The 9,911-nt window shown below is 42.9% G+C and overlaps 1 protein-coding gene across 2 annotated transcripts in view; it reads right to left on the bottom strand.

Annotated features, from left to right (window-relative positions):
* The window catches only part of LOC147446917 (pre-mRNA-splicing factor CWC22-like protein (DUF3245)), a 78,311-nt gene extending 73,557 nt beyond the window's left edge, over window positions 1–4,754 (bottom strand). Inside the window, exon 1 of one of the 2 annotated variants that reach the window (XM_086522856.1) lies at window positions 4,362–4,754. The gene's annotated coding sequence lies outside the window, so the exon portion shown is untranslated. The remainder of the gene's footprint in view (window positions 1–4,361) is intronic. The other variant, XM_086522855.1, reaches the window with a different exon arrangement.
* Between the last annotated feature and the right edge of the window lie 5,157 nt (window positions 4,755–9,911).

Here is a 9,911-nt window from a genome sequence, read left to right on the forward strand (position 1 = left end):
TCGCCAGGAATCAGGAAGTGCAAAAACGCTGGCTGATCTGGTGCAAAAACGCTAGGCCTTCTGTTGAGAGAAAACGCCAGAGTTGTCGTGGGGGTTGGTCTTGCTGAGAAGTTGCCTGTTGAGCAAGGTGCTCCCGCTGCCTCTTCTACCAGAAAGTGCTAGCGCTAGGTTTGCTTATATACAAACTTAGCAAAATTGCCCTACCTACTTTCCAACAGAAGTCACTTAAAAATAATAAGTGAAAAATGTCAAAAATAGAGAAAATAGATCTAGGCACTGTAAAAATGCTACTAATGGGATCTGACTGGAATCTGATGGTCATGTTGTGTGCAACCAGAGGATATGCATCTAATCTAAGTGTCTGGACATGCACGGTCTGCGAACAGACTCACAAAAGTGCCAGATCACTTCCTATTCTAGACTGACTTGACTGAACTGAACCCTTGTCATGCTGTAGCTTGTCCACGAACACATAGGGTTGGATGTGTCACGTGACATCCCCTCCTTTTCAGAGTGAGGTACTGGTACCGAACTGTATGGCGTCGACGGAGATCACCAATAGCATCCGAAATCCTAGAAGAGACTCTTCGCCGGCCCACTCTGATGTGTGGGTCGTGCGGTACTTGAACTTCATAAAGGTCTGCAACGCTTGCTTCTTTGGGCCGCGCCGAAAGCGACAAAGTCTTTGGGGCTCCTTCGATGCTTCAACTTCGTTTAGAGTCATGCTTCTTTCTTCTTCAAAAATCTCCATGGCTGAAAATTCCTGAAACCACTTCCAACACAAAAACATGAACATACCTATTCCATGTAAAGTGATTGGAAAAAATCTTGTCTTCTTCAAAGACTGTGCATGCAATGTAGATGACCAATGAGACGGAGTGCCAAACCGTTCACCGCACACACGCAAACAATGAGATCGAATCTTGTCGTGCTGATCTAAATCAATCAACTGTGGCAAAACACAATGGAAATGCACATGCTTGGTGCTGATACTTTCTGGTGCTCTTTCTACGATTGTGTCGTGCCAAGGAAGAGACATGAAATGTGACTTTCTTGAATGCATACTTTTCAGCTTTTTATGAGAAATCTGCATACATCAGTGCTCATGCATGAGTGAAACGTGCTCAACCTACAATATGTCATGCCTAGGAAAAGAGATCACATAAAGACGCTGACTAAAATACAGGAAACAATCACGAATGAAACACTCGTACAATACGTGCTGACTAATCATTTGAACACATAATACTTCCTGTGGGGGTTCTTTGGACCTAGGCTCAAGAGCCAAGATCAGTTCTTCGGGATCTATCGAATCTTCCTGTGGGGGTTCTATGGACCTCGACTCGAGAGCCAAGATCGGTTCTTCATGATTGATCGAATCTGCAATGAGGTTAGCTTCACTGGAAAAAGCATCAACTAACCCATCATTCTTGTTAACAATCATATCTTTTCCCTGCAAATCATAATGCTCGTGAATAATCACATCTTGATCATCATGCAAATCATCATGCTTGTCATTCAAATCATCATGCAAATCCTGTGTGTCATGCTTTGGAAAAGAAGAGACGGAGAGTGTCTCCTTTTCACGAATCGCTTGCATCTGTGCTTGCACTTGAGAAAAGAGTCGCAACAACTCTTGCATGTGTCGCGCTTGCTCGTGCTCATGCTCTATGGCTGCCTTTCTTGATCAAATTCTGTCATTCTTTCTGCTTTTCTTGCTTTGCATTCTAACTTCCTGTCCATAAACATTTGCTTTGCGCCAACTCCTCCGTAGGAGTTAGTGCAATCCTTGGTGTAGATGGGGAAGGGGAAGGGTCAGAAAAACCTCTTAGTGGAAAAAATTCTTCTTCGCCTCTCTCATGCCGCTTCGAGTGATGACCATCCACTGAAGTCATGGGTTCTTGTGGTCTTGGGTTCTTAAGTTCACAAGGAACTTGGGTTCTTGGGGGTCTTGGTTCTTGGGCCCAGTTCTTGAGGGTCTTGAGGATCTTGAGGTTCTTCTTTCGCTTGCAATCTGTGTTAGAGAAGGATCTTCTCTTCACCCAAGTTCTTCTCTTTCTTGCGGGCGCACCCCTTGGCGGCCTTGCACTTACACCAAGGTTGCTTTTTCCCACCTCACGTCGATTGGCCGGCCGCTAAGTGCACGGTCCGCTCTCAATGAGTAAAAAGAGGCACAAGGGAAGGCTGGACAAGCCATTCTTTCTTGGGTTTCCTGTCACTCTTCAAAAACACGATAAGGGATCGACACGCCCAAAAAATCTTGGGTTACGTGCGACCGCAACAAGCAAAAAAAATTATTGTGGTGCTTTCCTTGAGTGATACAGAACACTGCCAAAGCTCTAATACCAATGTAAGGTGCAGCGGAATTAAATGTTTGAACTTTGCTCAAGATGAGTGCTCCGAACTGTGCTCAAGGTTCCTTTTATTTTTATGGAAGGGAGAGCCTTCCGTTCTTAATGAGAGTGCAATGAACACAAACAAAGTGAATCGCCACTGTGCATGAAAGTGTATGAGACTGAGAGATAGAGAGAGAAGAGAATACGACGTTGTAAAACCCTCCTCCGAAGGCCCCACTCTCTATGGCCAGAGCGGTCTACTTATGATTGCACAACTCTCTACAATGCTTGGACTTGTCGACGACGAGGACGACGACGAGACGGTGAAATCTAAAAATGCTAATGGCTGAAATCTACAAATCTCTATCTGCTAAATTCTGACTCTATGTCGGTGACGATGCGACGATGACACGCTAAAAACGCAGATGATGAAATCTGCGTTTTCAGGGCTGAAACTGCAAACTTCGATGGATCCCACCGTGCAGCGAGGAACTGCTGCGGGAAGGTGAGATCTGCGAGGTTCGGGACTTCTTCTGTGAGTGCTAAAGACTGAATACTGAAAACACTAATCCTATGGTTGATTCTGTCGTGATAATCTGCAAAAACGTTGAGGTTGTGCTGCAAACCAAAAACGCTAGGGCTGAAAACTGACCTTGTGGGGGAAATTTGCTAACGCCAGGAAATCTGCTGTGTGGCTGTGGGAACCTGCTAATGCTAGGGCTGATCTGCTGCCTACTGTCACCGGGAATCTGCAAGTGCAAAAACGCTGGCTGATCTGGTGCAAAAACGCTAGGCCTTCTGTTGAGAGAATACGCCAGAGTTGTCGCGGCGGTTGGTCTTGCTGAGAAGTTGCCTGTTGAGCAAGGTGCTCTTGCTACCTCTTCTGCCAGAAAGTGCTAGCGCTAGGTTTGCTTATATACAAACTTAGCAAAATTGCCCTACCTACTTTCCAACAAAAGTCACTTAAAAATAATAAGTGAAAAATATCAAAAATAGGGAAAATAGGTCTAGGCACTGTAAAAATGCTACTGATGGGATCTGACTGGAATTTGATAGTCATGTTGTGAGCAACCAGAGGATATGCATCTAATCTAAGTGTCTAGACATACACGGTCTGCAAACAAACTCACAAAAGTGCCAGATCACTTCCTACTAGACTGACTTGACTGAACTGAACACTTGTCATGCTGCAGCTTGTCCACGAACACATAGGGTTGGATGTGTCACGTGACATACTCGAATAACCTTAGTGACATACAATTGGTGCAAAACCTTCAGCCCAGTATTCCATGCAAGGACGAAGCACATTAAGGAGCACTACCACTTCATCGAAGACAGGGTCTTGGTTGGAGAGATCGACATTAGGTTTGTGAGAACGGATAAACATGTTGCGAACATCTTCGCGAAGGCCCTAGGAGAAGAGAAGCTAAGGCGATTTCGAGCTATGCTTGGGCTTGACTCTTGAGGGGGAGAGTTGAGATATCAAGCTCGACACATGGGTTGTCTAAAGGACTTCTCGCCCACCTTTATCCTAGAGGTAGCGGACAAGAGGATCATTGCCAACGGTACTACAACGGAACTTCACTGACATGTTCTACCTACTAAGAGCGATGGCCACTTATATTGCCACCTGACTCGCTAGCGGGTTCACATTGACCATTGTACATAGTTCTTAACGTGTTGTACTCTTCACTTATGTTTTGAAGAACTTATCATCATTTTGAGTGGTGATGAAGAAAAAGCAACTTTCAACAACCACCTCCCTCGTGTGTGCTTCTCTTGGTTTTTTTTTGTGTGTGTGTGGTGTGCGTGTGTGTGCACTCGCTTGCAAGAGCTCCAGCTCTCTCCTTTTCTATCCATTTAGACTAGTTTCACCTTCTTGAATAAAACAGAAAATTCACAATTATGATCGTAGCTACCTCTCTCATAATCATTCTGAAATTGATTTGAATGACAAAACATATGGCATCCCCTAATGTACCGACGATTCGTGTGTGTGCGCACGGGCAAAACAGCGTAGTGTACCTGAGCGCGCTAGGAGAGCAGGAGATGAGGGCTGAGGGGCTGCTGCGAATGCTCGTGATCGAGGTGTGGCCCTCGTGAGCGGTAGGCGTTGGGGAAGACACGCAGCGAGACACACCACTTTGATAGTGTTAAAATGTTTGCCCGACTCCAAAAGAACACGATTATCTGAATGGTAAAAGTTGCTTGACAGTATTGCAGCGAATAGCTTGCGACCTTCTGGTTATCGCATAGGCTACGAGCCAATGGGGTCAGCAGTTCGAGCTTTTCTCGCTGCAAAGTACATGGAGCAGGTGCTCCGACTCCCGAGGGGTGCAGGCCGCTCGTCGAGCTGGTGGGTCCGGACGATGCAATTATTGCTTTAGAGAATAGCATGCTGGCACATCTTCATTTCCTGTTTTGGCATGGAATTTCTTCTTTCCCCCTTGCCCCGGCAATTTTGGCCGGCCCAAAGGGCAAGGTTATAGCACTCTTTGGGAACATTCATTTTCACAAACATACAAAAATCCCTCCAAGACAAATCTGAACCGGAAATTTTACAATACTAGCCAGTATTTTTGCAAAATTACACTATTTTTCATGTATTTTAAGCGGAGTTTTCTCCTTCTTGCCCTCCCCTCAACCGGCTACTTTGATTTTGTAACCGCCTCAAGGTTAAGCTGAGGCACACTTTTCTTGAAAGAACGCTGGGTTATAGTGATGCATTCTCTTTTTGCTGACTAAAACAGAAAAAAGATTGGGTTACATTTTCAAGCATTTTTTGATACGCTAAATAAGATGATTGGTTGAAATAAGACGATGGACACTCATTTAAATGAAGAGTGTGTAGATCTAATGATAGACATGTCTTGGGTTTTGAAATATGAATGAATGCTCATTTATCAAGGCAAGGATTTTGGGCTACCTTTGAAAGCATGAAATGTTGACAGCCTTCATTTCAAGTGGAGGGCATCCATGTGTCACTCTCTCTCCTTCATTTCAAGAACCTTGAGAAAAATGAAGGGTAAGTAGAAAGTCATTTGGTTTGAAATGTAAAAGTGAAGGGTAAGTAGGAAGTACTCTCATGGTAAAAAAATGAAAAGACTTAGTTTTGACATAGTTTTGTCAAAAAGTAGCAATACTTAATATTATATTTATATTTATATTACTTTAACTCTTTAGCAAGGCCATGGAGTTTCACTCCCACCTTCAATTTTTAAGGGTGGTTACTTTTGTTTTTGTAAAGGGTGGCTCTACTTCGTATTTCGAAGGCCGTAAAGAACATCGTGTACTAGATGGCACTAGTGTGGCTGGCAGCCTTCAGCCGCCTCTCTCTCTCTCTCTCTCTCTCTCTCTCTCTCTCTCTCTTGTGTGCGCACTGTCCTCATTGTAGCCAGATAAAGGAAATTGCGACATGTGGCACTAGAAAACCAATCTCCTTAATATATAGTATAGATGGGCGTGGTTAATGGGATCAAGGGTGGAGGTGACAGATCATAACATGCATGCATTGTAGACCATGCGATTGACACCCAAATTTACAAATAACTATGCACTTACAATGCAATGCATAGGAGTACTCTGATCTTCAGTGAAAGCATGTGAGCGTGGTGGTTAGAGCCCATGCCTTGAATAGGACAGGTCGTGGCTTTGACGTGCAAGGTGCGAATCCATCTTGACTAGCTCAAATTTAATTACTGCCCCGAATTTACTTTTCGCCTTGAATTTTCTCAACAATCCAAATTCGACGGTTCGAATGACACCCAATGTCAATCCCATTGGGATGTGCCCGGGCTAGATTATGCGCAACATAAAGAACTCCCTTTTTCTTTCTAGCCACGAAATTTATACTTGAGCTTCAAAAAATGTAGAACTTTCAAAGATTTCACGCATCGTATAATGTTGAGCTAAAATCTCGCACTTGGCACCTTCATGTATAATTTTCCTTCTAGCCTCGACAATGTGCACATTACATGTTGTAGCTTTGCACAAAGGGTCAGAGTCGAATGATCTTGGATTTGATTGGCGCTACCTACACCTTATGTGGGACAGCATGCGCGTACACACACACACACACACACATAGAGGAGGGTTTCTCAAATAGGTCCCGCCAAAAATATTTTTCTAAAGAAATCTTAAAATAAAAAATTACACAATAAAACAGGCTTTTGAATTTTAGGTCGAAATTTGAAGAATTGATAGTATTGACTAAAACTTGCAAAATTTTGTTAATTTTCTTCATTGGCAAGCTTGAAATATAGCCAAAAAATTACAATTTTAGTGACAAAAATACACTAAACCTGGCTTATTGAAAACATTGGGAACCTCATGTAGCCCCAAAATAGAAGAGCATAATAGATGTAGAGAAGTTGAATGCCGAGTACATCCAGGATCACTCTCTCACCACCCCGAACCCACCTATTAAAAATCTGCTACACCCTTACATGGGGCACTGATGTGTCTGTGTTAGAGAGAGAGAGAGAGAGAGAGAGAGAGAGAGAGAGAGAGAGATGAGTCCTAGAAGCATCCATGTGTCACTTAAAGGGTTACTCTACTTTTACTTTTGAAGGCCATAAAGAAACTCCAGCCCTCAAATATAATACTTTGATATCTATAATACTTCTTTATTGAGCTTGAGAAATCCTCAAGCACTGAAGCCTTCCACACATCAGAAAGTGCTCTCTCTCTCTCTCTCTCTCTCTCTCTCTCTCTCTCTCTCTCTCTCTCTCTCTCTCATGCGCGTGCGGAGAATACTCAAAGAAAATAGTAAGTTCGTGTATGTATAGAAGGGAACTGAGTAAAAGGGATTGGGGATAGGTAAGGTAGGGAGCTAACCAAAAAAATACCTCATATGGCACTATGTCAATATGTGAAAGATTAAGAAGGATGTTGCTATCAGTTATGACAATACGTAAGGGGTCCATGTGAGGCATGGTGACATATTCAAGCCAATAGTGCGGCCAATGCATTTTGATGCAAGCATAAGAGGGAAAACATATGGAAAAGTAGGTTTGCAATAGTTTAATTTATAATCAAAATGGACTAAATTGTAGCAAAGCACAGATGTGCATGTCCATATAGCCATAAAGATTGAGTACAATCCATCAAATGGATGGTGGCAAAGACAAATTCACAAAGGAGAATGGTGGCAAGCTCATAAAGTTTGTGTTTGTTGCTTTTCAAAGCTACTATATTGAGATCAAGATGTACATAGTGTGAAGAAGGTTTAGAATATTCTTGGCATTGGAACAATAACATCCGTGAATCAGATAAGCACGTGGAAATCTGGATCTGTATGTTTCACGAAGGATCATAGGTTGTGACTTATTGCATGCCTAAAAAAGAGTAGAATGCTAAACTCTACAAAACAATATGCTATTCATAGATATTGAGAATATAGTAAGAGCAAGAAACCCTCTAAAAATACCCTTTTCTCTTGCACATCTTCTTTCTTTACTAATAAACAACATAGTTGACAAATTTCATATTGGTTCCTATAAAAATGCGGAGACATGTTTTTCTTTTTTTGCATTACCCATTGCATCGAAAAGTTATTGCAATGGTGTAAAGTGAGAGCATAGGGAAATGGCATGCATTAGCCCCTTGGCATTGACATGATACACACCATCAAAAGCTTACTTGGATACCAAAACATGGCCCCTTTATCACAAATGTGGTGACCGTCCATGCCAAGCAAGGTGCTCACATTGAAGCAATCACTGCAAGACTTTTGGTGTGTGTGTGTGTGTGTGTGTGTGTGTGTGTGTGTGTGTGTGTGTGTGTGTGTGTGTGTGTGTGTGTGAGAGAGAGAGAGAGAGAGAGAGAGATTTGTTTGTGCGCGTATGTCACACGTGTCAATGCAAGGAACTTGCCGATACACCGTGTGCGAGCCACAAATGGCTCCAAGCACACAACAAGCCTAAACTAGTAAGCTCAAAGAAGGCGATGGTGTGTCACTCACCGCTCTACACTTGCTTCGTGGTGGATTCCTCGCCGCGAAGAAGAAGGAGACGCCGCTACGCCACGCTCAACCGCTTCACCGCCGTCGTGCCTTCGTAATGCTCGATCGCCCACACACACTCTCTCTCTCTCTCTCTCACACACACACACACATATACACACACAAAGAGATGAAGAAGAAGAAGATGGAGATGGAGATGGAGCAAGAGCACTCTTCTATTGCACAAATGAGAGAATAAGTGAATTTTAGGTTTAGTTGGCTTTTATATGAGCTCACCCCATTCACACTTGGGCGCCCATGCTTAGCCAACTAATCCCTTGAATGTCCCAGTTAGAGTGCGCCTCTCATCGGCGATCACTCTTACTCTTTTCCTATTGGACCGACAAGCCCGGCACCTGACTCTACCAAATAAATAATACAATGTCCACCGTAGGTTACAACGTCCGTCTCGTAGGTGATAGGGTGTCAGTGAGCCGTGAGGGTTAACATGCCCCCCTTCCTGATGTAGATTCCGTCCTCGGAAGCTATTGAGTTGAAGCTCGTTGGTCGAGGTGGAAGTGCATTTGAGATGAATGTCCTTAGCCTTCTTCAGTCATTGCAGAATCAAACAACATTGCACAGTAACTGTATTCTCATAAGCGATTAAAAAGAATATGCAATTTTAGGCAGACAATTGATTGGTAACAGAATTTTAAACAATTTGTCAGCAATAAGCATTAAATTGCAATGTAATCAAATGCATAAACAGATGTAAAGGTAAAAAATAAAACAAGTCTGGGGTCGCTAATTTAACGGTTGAAAGGCACTAGAGATCGACTATTAATACCATGGGTAAGCTTCTTAATTTTCTCTAGTTAATTAAGTTGTTTAATCGCGAGACCCAAGTATTTCATGTTCGAGGGCTGACTAGAGGCTATACCTAGAGGACCTTGTAGTTAAGCTACGATAAAAGGAATTTCTCATGAAATCGTCGCCTGATTGATTACCTTTGCTTTGACCCCCCAAAGTCTTTTTACAGTGATTCAATTTTGATGTGTGTGCTTATTTTGACTGCCTTGGGTTTTTTGCTTTTCAAGGAAAAGCACCCACACTGGGAACCTCTAGGGCTCTAGTACCATAGGCGATACATGTGAGTGGAGTACCAATTTAAGCAGGGATTTCTCTTCCAGCTTAAAATTTTACATTGTGGCACTTTGATATTTTTTTTGTGTTGTTTGTTTTCGTCATTTTAATTTTGTAGCTTTGGGGGGTCATATGTCATAAAATCTAATATCTAACCAACCCAAATGATTTTCTCATATTAAATTGATCACTTAATGTGGGAGAATAAACGGGAACAAGTGTTAAGATATAGATATGTGCTTATAGATCTATCTCAACACGGGGCCAATAGTAAAGGGGCCCAAATGGGAGATGGTCTATCAAGAGCAAGGCTAACCAATGGAGCATAAGACCTTAGGGTTAGCTTCATTGAAGACCTCCAATAATGTGTGTAAAAGTCCTTTGACCTTAGGTAAGCTAGGGCTGAGCTTGAGGTGGGAACCCGGCCCAAGCTCGAGGTGCTTGACCTGCTTGAGGTGCTTGTCGTGCTTGAGGTTCTTGATTAAGGTGCT

The sequence above is a fragment of the Adiantum capillus-veneris genome, chromosome 11, assembly GCF_014529385.1.
Source record: "Adiantum capillus-veneris isolate H3 chromosome 11, ASM1452938v2, whole genome shotgun sequence".
Classification (NCBI taxonomy): Eukaryota; Viridiplantae; Streptophyta; class Polypodiopsida; order Polypodiales; family Pteridaceae; genus Adiantum; species Adiantum capillus-veneris.